A 12,470-nucleotide genomic window follows, 5' to 3' on the forward strand; every position below is an offset into this window, starting at 1 on the left:
ACACACCAGGACCAGGGTTGAGAAGCACTGCTCTAGGGGATTGTCATGGAATTGAATCTTATTTGCACAACAGCAGTCAGTGCTAGCTCTAAAAACAGCTTACAACTTGCCTCTCCACTAACTAGGAAGGCAATGCTTCCTCCTAGGAGTACATGTTAGTACGGATTGCGAGGGGGGGAATAAAAACTGATTCAATTTATAAACTGCAAAAACATGGCTTGCCTGTGAACACTGTGGTAGAAACTGGACCAAATCATTACACTATGATACCGTTCCCTTGAAATGGCAAAAGGCGTACAGGCATGTAAAAAAAGGTCTAGGTTACCGATAGAGATCTCGTCACCCTCAACCAATGCTTGGGTCACACAAGTTTTACTGCAAACCCTCTTCACTTCATGGCTGAAAACCAAAAGGTTTAAAGCATCATTTAGTGAGGCAACAGCAGAATCCTCTCATGGGAAAGAGTTATTGAAAAAGGACATTCAAAGGTTAGCTGAAGAAGACTGCAGGCATCATTTTAGCCATCCAATACCCCAGTTAATTCAGATCCATTGACCGATGCAAATGTGAAAGCTAGCCACACACGAGACAATTTCACATTCAAAGATTTTTATTAAATAGAAACCCAACATCTCATAGCTTTGGCAGCAAACACTACAACAGCAAGTAGAAGGACTCCCACTGCAACTCCCAAGACTGGAATATAGGGGACCAGAGGAGGAGTCGCACCTGAAAAGTAGACAATGGCAAGCATTAGAACCCTGAGGAAGCTACACAATACCCAATGTGTGCACTGGGGGGAAGAGATGCAAGTGTTGGGTAGAAGAGGCAGAGCTAGTTAGCCTGGAGGGCTTAATTTGAAAGCACAGCTACTGGTTACATTATGTAGCGTGCCTGGGACAAGCATTTGTTTGGCTAAAACTTGCAACAGAAGAGGTCTAGAAAAAACTACAGCCCCTGCAGGTGCCCTTTTGGCGCCAGATTCCCCTTTGGTGCAATACACAAAGCTTCCCATGCAAAAGCCAAAATGGCAGCAGTTTCCTAACCTTCATCACCATGCAAAGGAACACAGTTACAGGGCAGGCAGGGGATTAGTGTCTTGGTGCTTTACTGCTTACCGGCTGCTTGAACACTGGCAACTTCCCCCTCGGGTACAATTTGGACTGGTCCAGCAGAAATATAGCCTTTGACAGAGTCAGCCAGCTCAACACTGCGGGCTGGAAGACATACCCCAAAAGAGTTAGATCCAAAAAGGAGCAATTGGGAGTCGATAGAACATACAAATGGGTATCATATATCCACTGCAGGAGAGGTCAGATACACCCTGCCTATTTATTTCTTAGCAGACGCCCTTATCCAGGGCAACTTACAATTGTTACAAGATATCACATACAATTACCCATTTTTTACAGTTGGCTTTTACTGGAGCAATCTAGGTAAAGTACCTTGCTCAAGGGTACAATAGCAGTGTCCCCCACTGGGGATTGAACCCACAACCCTCCGGTCAAAAGTCCAGAGCCCTAACCACTACTCCCTACCTGATCTCTTGTCTCCAGCGATACAGGTCTCATTGCAGACACCTGCCTTCTCAGAAGCACAAACCACAGCTAGACAGTGGAAGTACATCTGCAAAACACAAAAAAGGTCAGACGACAGTGTTAGAGCCCTAGTTCAGCCTCATACACAGCCAACCAATATGTCAGCCTATAGAAAGCCATTTCTAGAGCAGGACTGCCCATTTCTGACCTTGGAGTCATTCCACACCAGTTCAAATAGGGAGCTACTTCAGGGTCTAGATGGAGGTTTAAACTATCGTTTGACATGGGAGCTTTCCTCCCCCACCCCAAACCTAGAGTAGATGGCCGTGTATTAACCCGAGGGTGAGAATGCAGATCAAAAGGCTCGGGTTGAGCTCACTGAAAAGTTACCAACCTGGTGCCACAGGGCATGGTTTGCAACAGACTGAGCCTGGACCTCAAGCCTCTTGAGGTGGTGGGGGCTCTTGGTGAGAGCGCTGGCAGACACTGGGTGGAACCGGGTCTTGTAGGAGTCGCCACTGACCAGGCAGCTGCAGAAAAGGAGGAGACGACATGAGGCAATCGCACACTGGGTTTCGTGGCATGGAGCTCGAGGGGTGAAGTACAGGACAAAGGTATTCATTTTAGGAAACGACTGAATCCTAGCACATTAGGAAGCCTCCAAAAGACTTCCAAGTGTGTTCTACATGCACTTCCCACCAGAGGGAAACTGCCATGGTGTGTGTTTACCATATATAGATGAACACCAATCAAGGCAAATGCAACTCATTGCAGAAGTACATGAAGCCAAAGCCCATTGCAATGCTGAAAAGGCCTTTGCCAGGTCACGTCCATCTAGGCATCCAGGTTATCATGCAATGCAAGTCTACAGCATAGCAAGAGTAGCAAGTAAAGTTTAGACCTCTACCAAGCACACATTCTAAAAGCTGGCATAAGTGACCATGAAACTCCAGCTCAATACCATCTGCCTGCTTACTCTCGCCACCCCCTTACCCGTCAGTGACCAGGTCCCATTGAGGGGTGGCGTCCAGTTCAGGGGTCTCTGTGGCCCAGCAGTCCCGCAGGACGAGGTGGTCAGCCAGGTTCTGGTGGTGGAGGAGCACAACCTCCAGGAACAAGGGCTCCAGCCCAGACTTGGACACTGGGAACTCCCGATAGAACTGGGAGAAGGTCACATCTGGCAGGAAGGAGAAAGGTTGACTGAGCGCCCATCACTGCTATGCTTTTAAAGCGCATTGTGTACAGCCACCATTCCTGGTGGGTTATGGATGAAAGACTACAGAACCTGGCCATTAAAGGTAGGTGGGTATGAAGGGTGTACCAGGTACCAACCTCTTGCTAGACGGGCCTTCAGATTCAGAACATCTCTGGCTTTGGGGCCTGGGAAATCAAGAAATGGAGTCATAGTAGTAGGTGGATACTGGTAGTCAGGATAAAAGTTGACCAACACTGTCCCGGGACTGGGCAAGTTAAAACTAGGCACTAGAAGCCATACCTCTCTGCTCAGAGCTGTAAGGATAGAACTCCAGGGATCCAAGACTTTTTTTTAGAGTAGGGGGCAGGGACAGCCTTCCTTTCAGCTAGCAATTTCATGGTGTCGTTGAGGGGGTAGCGGCAACGGATGGTCAGCCTACGGGAGACACGTTGCAGTAGTATTTGATAAGACTACCAAGGTCTTTAAAATGCAGTTGAAACACATTACTGTACACTACTTGCAATTTGTTAAATGGTTCCTTCAGAGGCAAATCTTCACAGGAAGTATACCATTATCTATTGGGCAGCATGCCCCAAGTCTAAAAAGTCAGTATCGAGAGGTGCCAGTGTAGGCCCATTTCAGGCCTTCTAGAAGTGCAGGACTCCTCACGCTCACCTGTATTCAGAGTCCCTGGTGATGACTGGAGCATTGGCTGGGAACAGAGCTCTGGTATACACTACCTCATTCTCATAGATCAGGTAGTTCTCCACAATCTGAAACATTGCCAGATCAAGCCATTAGTACAAAGCACCCCCACCCACTACTAGAAATTAGAATAGCAGCCCCATTTGAAAGAAATCTGTATGCCAATAGCACATTTAAAAAAAGACACACAAACAGGAGTTGTCACTTGTCAAACATGCAATTTTAAAAACAGTTCAAGGGGAAGCAATCTTGTAGTCTTTACTAGGGCAGACATGCAAGGCTAGTCCACAGCACTTTTAGGGATACGTATTGCATCTAGTACAGTCCACCAATACAAGACCTGTATGAAGGGCTATTGCACGAGTCTACAGCACCATGCGGGAAACCCACCTTGCTCCTGGTCCCACACGTGTTGACAGTGAAGGTGAAGAGAGCCCTGGTTGAGTCAAACTCTTTGGGTTTGCAGGTCTTATCCAGCAGGGTGGTCTTGCTGGGTACCACTACTGGTATGGGCTCCATGGTGACAGCCACCACCGTCATCACACCATTAGGCATGCACACTGAAGAGAATGGGGTGAAGTTGAAGCATTCCATGAGAACTTGCTGCATGAACCAGTTCAAGATTGCCACACCAAATCGTGTACCAAGTAGCCTCGAGACGATACCTACAGCTATGGCCAAAAGTGCTGTGGGACCCTGTAGAATTAATTTTGCTTCAGGTCAAACAAAGCCTGCCGAATACTAAAGGATCACACTGTGGTGCACGTACTGGTAGAAGCCTTCACCAATATGCATAGAGACCTGACCGCAGACCAAGAGGCCAGGTAGACCATTTAGAAGTTGGGCAAGTGGCACTACGGATTGTTGCAAGCAATATGTGATCAGTGGAATACTCTCTATAGCAATGGAGAAGGAGGAGTCAGGTATACGGCTAAAGCATATGTTAGAGATTGCTTAGTCAACACGTGTAGAAAATGGCAAGGCATGGAAGCAGGGAGGTGCAGAGCACCAAGACAGAAAGTCAAGCCCACTTTGGGGAACTACCTACCCAACAGCTGCTTGGTAGGAAATTGACAGCACTGTACAGCGGACAGCACTGCCACGAGTGTCCCAATATCGATTAGGGTCAGTTCTACTCGAACAAAGAGGCCTCGGAGAGAGATATCCTGGAAAAGAGGGAGACAAGCGACACGGGGGAAAAAAACATCCCAGTTTGATGGCACACCAACAGAGGGGCAGGCTTTCCAACCTAGTCATGCAGGGAGAACTACAGATTTAACAAGGCTCAGGTTTGCTCACACACCTAAACAAAGGAAAAGAAAAAGTCTCAAACCCAGAACGAGAATGTAATCCTACAAAACACCCAGTTCAGCCTCTAGGGAGACTCTGCCAAGTACATTCCCAATGGCCCCCAGAAATGTGTACCTCATAGATGCAGCCGATACTGAAGAGCGGCACCTCTAGAATAAACTTGGTCTGGTTGGTGAGGATGTAGCCCCGTTGAGCCGCCAGCTCAGAGGTAAGCTGGTGTTTCTCAATGTACATGGCCCAGAGGTGGTCCATGTTCCCACGCGTCACTTCAAAGACTAGGCTCTTTTCAGTACAAGAGCCCTTGATCACAGGAAGTACTGGGGAGGAAAGAAGAGTCAAGAGCCTGAAGTGTATGCCAATAAAAAAACTACCAACCACACCTTCAGTAATGGTCAGGCGTCGACAGTTCAAGCTTCAGCAGAGTGCTGGCAGTCTTCTTTGGGCAGCAGTGCTTTAATGAACATCATTTCTCTCAAACAGCAAGTGCCAATAGGGGTGCATGTCTGTTAGTGTGGGAGGTGTATGCAAATCCCAAGAAAGATGACAGCATGCTAGCAGCAAACATTTTTCAGGAGGCTTTCAAGAGCTTGCAAACTAGCTCAATTGAAAAAAGGGGAGACATCTTCATGATGGAATTCCCTGGGTGGGCACACAACCAGTGCACCAATCCTTTGGTTGAGAGACTTGGTCTAGTCCAGGGATGTCAACTCCAGCCCGAGGGTCGCAGGGTCTTCTGGTTTTCATGCCAAAACTCTCAATTAACAATTGAGATAATTTGTTGAATTATCAAACATTAAGGTCTTTTACAGTGGATGGTTTTAGAAATGCACTGGATTCAAGGTACACTACCTATGAAGCATGGAGGCCTGAAGAGAAGTGTTGAATGTGTCCGGTTAATCATCATTAGACCCATTAAGTAATTTGCTCTTATTGTATTACTTGTACTGTAACACAAGAAATGTATTTGCTTACGATTGTAAGTCGCCCTGGATAAGGGCATCTGCTAAGAAATAAATAATTGAGAGCTCAGGGGGAACGAAAGCCAGAAAACACTGTAGCCCGCCAGGAACAGAGTTTGACACCCGTGGTCTAAATCAATCAGTGCTCAGGGACACTTCCCAGCCCCAATACTTACCGACATCCTTAATCTGACACACAATGGTTGCAGGGTGGAAATAAGGCGCATTCTCAGGGATGATGTTCAAGGTGTAGTTGATATTCAAGGTGAACTCCCTCACACCATTGCCAATATACTGCCAGAGAACAACAAATGGTGTAAAGAAGCAGTAACAGTCAGCAACTGTACTGGAGAATAGACCGGTACAGCTTGGGTCTTAAGCTTTGAGTTCCATCAACATATAGGCATGCTTTCATCCCTACCTTTTGTGGGATGAGTGGGTGGGTGAAGGGGACCTTCAGGACAAAAGACTTGGTGCCATTGGGGTGCTGGACCTCAGTTAGCACAATGCCTTGGTTGATGGCCTCAGGAAGGGTCAGAGGAACCCCATTGATGGTGAAGTTCTTCAGCTCAACATCAGGGTTGAAGATGCCAAGGGTCACTGTGAAGACCTTTTCTGCTGGGATGGTATCTACAAACGCAGGCATTTAGGAGGTTAAGATGGAGGAGGGTTTGCATTACAGATTTAAAGCCAGGGCTAGTGTTTTAGTCCAGGACGTCCCCCACTGCATTACACATTGGCACCACAGCAAGGCCATTAAATGCCATGCTGGAAAGCAGGCAGCGTACTCACTGTTGACAACAAAGGGGGTCTCAGCAATAGAGGGGGTGCGGACTGGCTTGAAAGAACGGTGCTGGGTCGCTTCCCACTGGTCATCTGCCCACTGGTGCTCAAGGTACAGGTCAATGGCGTAGATCCGGTTGTACTGGTTATTTATAACACGACTCTGAAGAGACAGAAGGGCATGGTCACAAGAGTAAAGCAGGAGGTGGACTCCATTAAAAGCATGCAGAACCAAGGCTGGAAAGGAAGGGTCACTGGCCAACGTGTAGATTAAAACCAGGATTTACTCAGGGTCAGCTAAACTTCACTCTGCCACGGGAGCATTTCCCAGGTGTCTGGGATATCAGAAGCAGGTGTACGGGATATCAGAAGCAGGTGTACTGTCAAAGTGCTCATCTAGAGAAACACCAAGGGCACGCAATCTAGGGGGTAGAGAGAGTCTGCAACACATCCAGAACCTGCCTGGTTGTCAGTGAAGGAACGCCAGAGCTAAACCAACCCCCCCCCCCCCCCCCCCCCATTACCTTCAGGTAGCCACCCTCCGCGCCATAAGGAACAGAGATATCTATGAAAGTCTCATTGACTTTCAGTTCATAGTTCCGTCTTCGGATAGTGGCAAGGTCAAGCAGCTTCCCCTCCACACCCATGGCAATACCCTTGTCCTGGAACTTCTCTATATGCAGGACCAGTGGAGTGAGGACTCTGGGTGCAACCCAAGCCAAATGTGTACCATCAAAAGTGCCAAGATCTAGGAGGGAAAAGACAGTTGGAGTTAAAAACTTGTATCCATTAGGAATTTCTGTATAAAAGGAAGTGCAAGCAGATGGCAATCAATATGGCCATGATCATGGCCCTTGTTTGTAGAATTCTGTAGTGCTAGCATGCAGAGATGTTCCTTTTGTAACCTAGTAGAAGTAACTGCACTAGTAATTGTCCAGTTAAAAAGAGGACCACACCATGGCAGTCGTTTTACATGGCCTCTGGACCATGGCAAGATAGCCAAGCTTTAGATCTTACTCTTGGTACAGGCAGCAGAAGTGTCCACCAATAGCAGCATCCACCTTTGCTTGTAGAAGACAGTTGCCCGGATTGCTTCCACTTGGATTCCATTAACCTGGAAGAACATAGCATGAACTCAGGCACAGAAGCAATACAAGTGTGCTTGGAGACACCGATGGAGCAATATGGAACTCTGCTAAAAACAGAACCCGATATTTTAATAGTGCTTTTGGAGAGGTCTTACTGTAAGCATTTCTGATTCCGGCATGTTATAGGGCGAGCGGAAGAGGATCCTACTGGAGGTGGAGTTGATCATGTAGCCCCGAGACTGGGCCACGGAGGCATTCATGGATTTGGCTGGCTGTCCGGTCTTGTGGAACACAACCTGCCACACTGACATGATAGCTTCCTGGGCCTGGAACACAGGAGAGACAGCAGCTGGTCAGAAGGTCTAGGGGCTAGTCTGGTTTTATGGGACTGGGGTAGGAGGCAAGAAGCCAAGTTGACTGGGAAAGTGTGGAGTGATTTTAGCTAGACAAGTTATGAAGCTTAAGACAGTTCACACTTGCATAGAGTAGCAGCAAGTCACAAGCCTGCATAGAAGACAAACTAGGACTGAAACATAGGCACTTAATATACACCTAATTAGGACACTGTTGTGCACGAGAGACCAATCGGTGGGGAGGTCCAAGTGTGATGGTCTAGTTGCTACAGAACTCCGCTGCTAGTGAGGGATTGATGGAAACAGGACTCCACAGCAATACGTTGATCAAGTCCCAAGGCCTCACTTGGTGCCCTTCTTGCAAGCCCATCCTAATAGGCCAACGTGCATGGTCTTGCAGGAATGGCCACATGTTGCTTATGTCACAACAGCTTTCTTGCACAATGGGAGAGTCATGCCTTATTCCCCAGACCCAAGCCCAATTAAACATTTGTGCGATGAACTTGGGCGGCATGTGGCGTCTAGGGCTCGGGAGACCACTGAACAGGCAGATGCTTATCCAGGCATGACAAGAGGAATGGGCCAGGATTCCACAAGACAACATCCGAAACCTGGTGCAAAGCATGCGTACTGCTTCCAACAGTGGCCACACACGCTAGCCTGTGACTAGCATAACTTCAGATGGTAAAATATCAATTGTTGGTCAGCACAGTAGAGTCACTGCACAGAGACATGTCATTTTATCCCAATATGAGCGATACATTTGATGCTCATTCATATATATGGCAGCATGAGCATCAGACATCATGTTATTAAAAGATGAGCTATACCTTTTGTTAAATTAGAAATATAGGACAGGTTGCAGAAAGACACAAGCCAATAGCCCTGCTCACAGCAGCCAACAAGATGCTACTGCGAGCTGGATAGCAGCTTGTAAGCACCCTATACAATTGCCATGCTGCATGAACATCTTCAGACCAAAACAGGAGTGGCTTTTAAACTTACTGCAGGGAGAGCAGCGTGCCAGTCTTCAGTATCCATCCCCTCCTGAGCAATAACTGGCACATTTCTCCTTACAGATATCTAAAGATGACAAGGGGATAACGTTATACAATCATTTAGGTTCAGACCTCCCTATAGCTTAAAGACGATCTAGCAGCCCGTCACTTTACAGAAGTAGATGGCTAGATCAGCCAAGAGGAACCCTGTTACAGGTACTGGGCTCAAGTCACAACCAGCTAGAATTAAGCCATGCAGCAAGAAATCTACTGAGAATTTGATACAAGCTTCTGAAGGAGTACAAGGGACAACTGTAAAACAATCAGACACTGCATTTTAGCAACACCAACAGTGGCAGGTTGCAGTTGTTGCCTGGGTTTGGTAGAGGACTGCACATCCAGATTGTGTATTGTTACTAGAGAAACAAACAAATGCACAAAGAATCAATAATTCACCTTCAGTTTAATGCTGTAAATATAAAATGCACAAATATGGGAAGCAAAAAGGCAATGCACACCAATTTGGATTTCTAATCCAAATAAATTCTACAATACTTGTAATTCAATTAGTGTTTGGTATTCTGTCCTAAACCAGTTTCAGTTGCAACATGTTGACAAAATAAGATATGGGGAAATATTGGTTGAATTAGAGTATTGTTTTATTAACTGGTACCACAGTGGCACAAAAAGGTAGTTTAAAAAGAAAAGAATCTGCAGAAGGATAATGGACCAAAGGGTGAGGCATTATTGTGGGCAATGTATTATAGCTAGTGGGAGTACAGGTCAAACCCAGGACTGGAGAGGTCTTACCTCCATGTAGTTCTCTTCACAGACGATTTCGCGGGGGTACCACTGCTTGGTAGTACTGCACGTCATAGAGAACGGGTAGTAAGTCTCTCTGCTGAACTGGTCGATGCGAACGAAACGGAACCTCAAGCTAAACTCCGAATCACTCTAAAGAGAGAAAAGCCATTAGTTTACAAGGAGACACTGTCGCTTGTAATAATGCTGGCATACATACGGAGCTGGCCGTGTGAAGTGTGACCGCACAGGACTCACATTGCTGGAGACGTGACAAGCAAAGAAAGAAGCCCTGAATATCAGGTCGCCGGGGATATTAACAGAGTAGGTAAAGCCACAGGATGCGGCGTATCTATCGTCCAGAGGGTGAATGCCGTCGTTACCTAAACACAAAAAAGGCTTAATTGTATGTTGAGGCATCCTACAAATACAAGTTCCTGTTACCGATCAAATCATATTTACCAATGATATCGAAGCGAAAGTTCCCTCCAATTAGGAAGTTTCTTTTCGTCGTCAGCCAGAAGTATCGGTCCCGACACTCATTAACAAAGGTCCCTGCGGGCAAAGAGACAAGAGACTTACTCTCACTTGCAGTGGTTCAATAACTATTCAGAGAACTAACCGGTTTTAATGACGAACACAACGTTGGTTATGCGGCAGATGCAGTGCGCTTTTAAAAGAGCAAGACCGTGCTAGGGCAGAGACAACTCGGAACATTTCAGACAAAACTTCCCGTTTAAGCAGGTCAAGTGGCAGCTACAAAAGACCACGGAACAATTAAATAAACGCCACTTACCTGGTGGCGCTTGCGCCTTCGCATCCAAAGGTAACAGCATACACAATACAACTCTGAGGATGAAAAAAATACATGCAAGAAGTGTTATTCAGACACACGCTGTATCCTACACAAACTCGGGTGTACTCAAGACACTGCATACCTTTACACGGCAACGCAAGAACAAAACATATAGAAATGAAATACAGCAACGCAAAGTCATTGTATTTATCTTGCTCTTAATTGTATTATTACTTGTACTGTGATACTTGAAATGTATTTGCTTATGATTGTAATTCGCCATGGATAAGGGCGTCTGGTAAGAAATAATAATAATAATAATAATAATAATAAATAATAATAAAATAATAGTAATAACGCAAGCATCTAAAACCGCGTAGCCATTAAAGACATAAACAAACCAAACACTATAACACATCAAACTCACCCTAAAAGGAGTTTACAATCCATGATACCCATCCTTCGTGCCAAAGCCAGCCACCAACCCACAAGCTGCACAGTGTATATTTATACTAAAGATACCGATATACTCGCTTGCTAGAGTAGGACTGGTTACAGGATTATAAAGCCGCCTGAATTAGCTTGCAACCAATCGGGGCGGCAGCACCTGAGTTTAATAATCCGTTTATTGGAATGATCTTAATTATTGACAAATAGGAGGGTGTTTATCATTTGCCCCCTCCCGAGGCAAAGCCGAGGAGTGTTGGGTTAATCTTCAGAGGGTTTTGATTACAACAACGGTATTTAATAATATAAATACACATAATACAGTAGCGCTAAGTAGCGTGCAATTTATACCGTTTTACTATTTCAGCCGTGAACCAGTGTTTCACCAAAAGGTTCACTGATCCGAATCACCCGCAGCGCTTCATACTATAGTGCCACCTAATGGTAGATCTGCACAACCCAATGTCTTTAAAGCTAAGGCATTACCAAAATGCAACCGAACCATCAATAATAGCGACATTGTGGACAACTGCACCATTAGTTTACAGCGAAGGCAATAACCCGTAACATATTTTTGATACACATTATTAAGCAATTATTAATGCTCTCAGTTACTGTATCTTTTGAAATGTTGTTTCACTAAATGGTAAGGCATCTTGATCTCTTTGGAGTGCTTCGTAATCCATTGGTAGTAATTTAAAAATGTAAAATGAATGTGTAGGACGCCCAAAACACTCCAAAAAGACTAGTGTTTTGAATGTAAATTGCGAACACACTGAGTGTAACGAGCATACGTTCAAAACACTCTGCTGCGCTTTGAATTCACGCTCACACTAAAGGCCGACACTTCACAGCGGGGCATCTGGTCTGGGTGTACTGCCCCCGGAGGACTCGGGTCCGCTGTCCGAAGTTGGAGAGCAAATGGGTGGGGCCCTGCGAGGTACTCAAGCGAGTGAGTGAGGTGGTGTACCGCCTCCCCCGAGGCCGGACCGTGGTACTGCATCTGGATTGGTTGGCCCATTACCAGGGATGGTGCCAGCATAGTGGTCTGTATCGGGAGAAGGGAGTGATTGGGGGGGGGGGGGTGCTGTGCAAGAGAGTGACGGAGAAAGACGTGCTGAGAGACTGACAATCGTGGGAGACCTATCGGGTAGCTGAGGGACACTGCCTGAGAGTAAGGTGCTAGTGAAAAGGATTAGGATACAGACAAGAACCGAGAGAAGGATACGGAACAGGGTCGAGGGTTTATAGTGGGCTTTCTTGTTTTGGTGGTGTGGTCCTGGCCCAAACAGTGGCCGTTAGCGTGTCACGCAGGGCAATAAAAAGCTCCACAGAGTGTTGCGTCTGTCATTCTTAAAAAAAAATTAATTAAGTTCAGATATAGCGACGCCAGTCATTTCACTTTACTGTAACAACATACACACAGAATGTAAGCCTACCAGCAGAGATTCAGTAGCAAACCCTAGTGGAAATTCCAACAGAAAATGTTCAACTGG

General features: G+C 46.2%; 1 pseudogene; it reads right to left on the reverse strand.

Moving 5' to 3' along the window:
• Positions 1–592: 592 nt before the first annotated feature.
• Positions 593–11,062, reverse strand: LOC131730552 (uncharacterized; annotated as a pseudogene).
• Between the last annotated feature and the right edge of the window lie 1,408 nt (positions 11,063–12,470).

This window comes from Acipenser ruthenus, chromosome 3, assembly GCF_902713425.1.
Source record: "Acipenser ruthenus chromosome 3, fAciRut3.2 maternal haplotype, whole genome shotgun sequence".
NCBI lineage: Eukaryota > Metazoa > Chordata > Actinopteri > Acipenseriformes > Acipenseridae > Acipenser > Acipenser ruthenus.